The sequence below is a fragment of the Chironomus tepperi genome, unplaced genomic scaffold, assembly GCF_022539635.2.
Source record: "Chironomus tepperi strain 1889 unplaced genomic scaffold, CSIRO-AGI_Ctep_v1 contig_123, whole genome shotgun sequence".
In the NCBI taxonomy this organism is placed as follows: Eukaryota; Metazoa; Arthropoda; class Insecta; order Diptera; family Chironomidae; genus Chironomus; species Chironomus tepperi.
The window spans coordinates 1469457-1475456 of record NW_027226245.1 but is presented as its reverse complement, the minus strand read 5'-3'; positions in this window follow the sequence as shown (position 1 = coordinate 1475456).

The following is a 6000-nucleotide window of genomic DNA, read 5'->3' as shown; positions in this document are numbered from 1 at the left end:
TTGTTTTCTTTGATTTTTGATTCTTTGTAATTAAGGAAGTCGTTATAAATTATTATGCCACGGTAAAAAAGGTTATTCTGGGATGATGCCTTCGTGTAACTTTTTGGCTGATACTCGTTGTTCTGTCTTGTCTGATGGCGGTGCTGTTCATTAATTTTCACCAAATGTTTCTGTAAATATATCGGGGAGCAGCCAATAGCAATTCTGTGGATGAAAAGAATTGTGTTAAGAAGGATAGTCTGTTTAACAGACATCCAATTTAGTGCATTAAGCATCTCTTTGCGTGGCGTCCTAAATTTTGCCTTCAATATAAGACGCGCGAATCTATTCATAACTTTCTGAAGTTCGTTTATCTGCGTATCGTTCAATAGAAATAATATTGTCGCACAATAATTAAAGTGTGAATTTACTAAAGACGATACAAATAGTTTCTTACTATCAGTATCAAGCTTATGTTCACATCTTTTCAAGACGTAATATTTCGCATTAAGTTTCTTAAGTATATAGTCGAAGTGATTGGCAAAGGACAAGCCTGAGTCCACAATAATTCCCAAGTATTTGATACTAGACACCACTTCAATTTCATGTCCGTTAATGAGAACGGGCTTAGGCATCATAAATGATTTGTTGCTGGTTATCAACATAACTTTTGATTTTTTAAAATTGAGACTGAGTTTTGAATATGAGAGCCATTTAAAAATACATGCAAGATCATCATTGAGTAAGTCGATGTTCGCACCAAGCTCACTTGGCTTACAAGTAATGTCATGACTAAGGAGAACAAAGAAAATGGCAAGAAAGAAGCAAAAATTTTCCATTTTTATCTTGATCGATGGCTTCAAAGCTTGAAAGCAGGCACAAAAGTTACTTTAAAGAGCCACAAAATTTGTTCCTCAATTATCAGCCATTGATGCAGCAACGGATCTTAGGAATTCGTCACGCAAACAGCCATCGTCATCCATTATTCAAGATTTACGATTCCACATCTCATTTGGGGATGAAAATCCTTATTTGATTATTAACCAGAATAAAAGCCATGAGGATATCCATTTCTTCATTCATATCCACAATTCACTCAATATATTTTGGATACATGCAATCTGAATTGTACACAACTCATGTGCTGTAGCTATAGATTGTTTTTGTGAATGAAGATGAAAATGATGAAACGTAATGGTAATAAATATCAATCACATGCTTAGCTCAGATCATATCCATGCGGATTTTGTCAATGGAATGCTTAATTTTACTTGTTATGTCCACTTTTTGACACAACAAAAAATTAGAGCAAAAAAATAGTCAGCAACTCACGGAAGTGTTTAACAGCATTTTATCGCTAGTTCAAAATTTTTATTTAATTTCGTCAGTTTTTTTTTGTGCCTAGATTCGCTCTGCTTTAATGCCCAGCATGTAAATGCGTTTAGAATGTTACAATTATAGTCTTTGTGCCACGATGTATATAAAGAATGTCAAAACAATAATTACTGTGTTCATTAAGTGATGCGACGTTGCATAGCAATGGAATTTACACATGCTGTGTTGTTTTGTTTTGATTTACTTGAGAGATAAGATAAAAATTTTAGTAAATTTCAAAAATTATGAGTGTAATTGTAAATTCTAGAGAAATTGTCAAAAGAGTCGTTGGGGTATGGCATAGTTTGATGTATACTTGGATTTTGTATGGAAAATTCGACTTGATTCCTTATAACTTTTTTTTTTTTTTTTTAAAAAACTATGAGTGGACTTCGAGCTCTGGACTTTGGAGTCTAAATAGAGTCATAAATTCATGTATAGCATGTTTGAATAGGCAAGCTTCTGTGTAGGATTGTCAGCGGACACTAAATGACACAACCAGTTCACGATTGACACCACTACAACACCGTATAAACGGTCAGATGCGATGTTGTCTTGATAAGAGTTGCAAAACAGGTGCCTGTGACAGGTAAAACTCGTTTTTGTAGGAAAAAACCGTATAAATTATCAAGAATTTGTACGGTATTCGCCTGTCATAGGCACCTGTTTTGCAATTCTGGTCTAGATGACATTGTGGTTGCTGATTTCGACCCCTTTACGTGGAAAATATATTCAATTTTGATGCTATGTCCGATCTTCTTTGAGAAAGGATGTCAGAAACTCTAAAACAATCTCGCATCATATCCATAATCATTATTCCAATTCCTTAACATATTGACGACCAAAATGATGTTAATACAAACCAAAATAGAAACAAATCCAAACATCAGCAGCAGCAGCAGCAATAAAGTCACTGAATAGAATTAATAAAATCATTTTCATAATGTGATTATTATTACTATTGTTATTACAACTGTGACCCTTTTGCGTGCTCGGTGCTTAAAGCATTCACTTCATATTATTTAAATGTTATCGTCCAGCCTATCAAGACTCATATCTTTATGCTCATAATTCATTCAGACTCTTTCGAAATTATTTTTTATGACTTTTTCTTCTCATTTTTCTGTTCTATCAAACAAACCACCCCGACCTTGCCTTGTCTACGATTGCAAACAATAAAACAAAATTAGAATTATAAAATCATGTAAAAAGTAAATTTTATTAGCTGTAAATTTGACGCCAATTGTCCATAATTATTATGCAACTTGCATATGCTCATTAAGAGTCGTCGCTTGCATGATATTAAACAATGATAACAGTAATTACAATCATGTGACGTCACGAATTACGATTGAAACTTACACTTACACACACACACGCATGCACAAAACTTGTAATTTTTTCAAATGAGTCATCATGAATTATTCCAATTCATAAGTCATGCCACACGACAGACGCAAAGCAAAAAAAAATTGACAATTGCATCTATTTTTAGATTCATTCATATACAATTGAGGGAAGTCCGGTGCTAAAAAAGAAGTTTATTTTTGTATATTTTCACTGTCATGTTTCAATTTGTTATGCATATAAGTGATTGTTCAGTTGGAAGTTAATAAGAGCTTAAGATATTTTAGAAATTGATAATTTCTGGATGTTTGTGTGCTGCTCGAGATAAGGTTAATGGACTGTAGGGTCATCCCAAAACCTGCAAGCTTGCATTTCATCCGGTTCAAATGCATAGGCTTGTTGATTTTTGGGTGAACCTTAATAAAATGACAAATGTTCCAATTTCAGGCTTCAACCTAAGCCACACAACGCATTTGCCAGGGCATCGCTTACCTGAACAGCATAAAATGCCCACTCAGACACTGCTAAGTTGCCGTATTACTTACTTCATTTGCTGACCTTGCTTATCAATTGTAATCCATAGCCTCTTCATATGACGTCTATAGCTGACTCTTTCGTTGGCTTCCGTCTTCGAGTTTCCTTTTCCAAGTGCATTATTGTCTCTATCGACAACTTCTTTCCAAATACCTTAAAAGCAATTGATGGCTATCTGACAGCAAAAACACAGATTTCTTTAGAATATACTTAAATTTTTATTATTGATTCATTTCCAAATAGTCTAATAACCTCCATGGCTCGCTAACAGTTCTCAATTCCAACACAGAACCCTTAATTTAACGAAGATTATTCAAAATCTTCCTTAAAGGATTTTTCAAGTTATTTTCAATATCCTTGAAAAAATATTCCATGAAGAATTTATGACTCTTAAGAAGCCTGCACAGCTGTTCACCATGCTTCCTTGTTTCCATGTTTTTGTCCAACAGAAAAATTGCCAAATTAGACATAATTCGCTTCCTAGTCCTTGGATTTGCATCAGTGCCAATAATTTGATCATTTCCAGCCATCTTACAGATTTCCGTCATTATTCGAGCTGTCGTCGAACGAACAACTGAATTCTTATGACTTGATCCCTTTGCACAAATAGCACGAACTGAATGATGAACGGATATGCACGATGCCATCTTGTCAAGTGCTGTATTTGCATCTTTTTGTATAAATCTATTTTGATCAGCAGTCTTACACAACAGGATGTCAACCATTTCGTCAAATTCCGGTCGTTTAGTGCTTTTGGCAAGCAAGAAAAATTCACCAGCAACTTGACATGCTGTTCGACACAAATTTGAACGTGGCGACTTAAAAAAGTCAATTAATTTTCTGCTGATAATTGGAATGAATCGAGCACCTAATTCACTGTCCCAATTAATGTTGCTTGCTATTTTTAGGAAGTTCCTCAATCCTGTAATGCACATCTCCCTATAAGACACAAAATTACTTCCATTGTCCAAATATCAAATAAAATCTGTCCAAATCACTTACCATTCAAAATCTTGCAATTGCTCAACAATCGCACAAAGTTTGACATAACAACTTCCGCTAACATTGCAGAAATCCATCGAATCACTTGATGCTACATCAATTGTACTTTCTTTTGATGAATTTGATGATTTTTTTGATGGTAAATTATTTTTAGTATTACTAATGGCATCCGATTCATCATCATCATCACGAGACATTTCTTTTTTACGCATCTGTTTCGTTTGTGGACGTTGACATACTTTCTTACATTTGAATGTTGGTGTTGATTGATTTCTATTTGGGGGGAATTGGAAATAAAGTAAATGATTGGAGGTAATTAGAATTTTTCTTTGGGTTTTGGATGATTTTGGGTTGGATTTTGATAGTTTAATTGAGACAAAAGTGAAGTTTTGTGGTTTGGCTGACTATCTTCAGTTAGGAATCTCTAACAGGCAATTCTCATGCTTTCTTTAAGAACACCAGATGAGGATGCTCGAGTACGTTGTTCTCAACTTACTCTGCTCTTGAGATCAAGCTCATTGCCCATTAAGGAATGGTGCTTTTGTGGCTTGTCGATGGCCTCAACGATTGAAATGGTTGTAACCATTGTGAATCATTGCCATATCGACTACATACCCGAGTAGACAAAAATACGTTAGAATTAGTAATCAACTGGACATTAACTTGTCCTTATAACTAGTTATAACCTATTTTTGCCGGTTAAGGATTTCTAAATGATGATTCAGAGATCGGTTTCTGGTAGGAATCCAACCTAAGTATGCAAAGAAGAGCGACTCAGATATCCAATCTCTTGCCTAACCACTCGACCACAAAGACCTTTCTTGGGCCTTAGTCTTGCACTGACAATTTCACCTATAAATGATTCGATATCCCAGATTCCATCTTGTTATAGACTCGGCCTCAGAAATCTTCCTTTGGCCTTAGTCCCAAACTGGCAGATTCGCCTATAAATGACTCGTCATCCTAGATTCCATTTTGTTTCAGACTCGGTTACAGAGACCTTGCTTAGGCCTTAGTTCCGCACTTGCATATTTGCCTTTATATGACTCAATAGCCCAGATTACATTTCACTTTATACTCGATCACACAGGCCACACTTGGGCCTTACTCTCGCACTCGGAGATTTACCTTCACATGACTCAATATACCAGCTTCCACCAAGCTTTAGAAAACTTAAAGGATTTACAATTTAAACCAGTAAAATCCCTCTAAAAATACCAATTTCCCATCCCATAAAACCCCATCATCAACAGCACATATGCCTAAATAATTCCTAGAACAATCCCATGACATCCCTAGTATATCCAAACAATTAAATCGTAATTACACCTACTTTGGTTTAACAATGACACTGTGTACAGGATTTTGACACGCCAGATCATTAACCACCTCTAAAGCCTCGCCATTCTCATTCATCTTGTTGACCTCATATAAATTGCATTTGATTTGCCTCAAATTATTATTGTCAATTCCATCACCAATATGCTCATTACGATTGTTCATTCTCATATTGTTATGTCGTGCATATTTCATACTATGATTAGATGGCGTATCCATTGGAAATGATTGTGGACGTAAAAACGTTTGATCCTCAATTAAATCTCGTAATGCTGCATATGGATATGGTGTTTTAATTCTATTCTCAGTTGGCTTTACTGTTTGCGTAAAATTGTCTCTTTGTACGGTAAAATTAGATTGCGGAAATGTAAATTCCTGCTTTAGATTTAAAATGTGCGGTATATTGTTGGATATTGGCGGAATTGA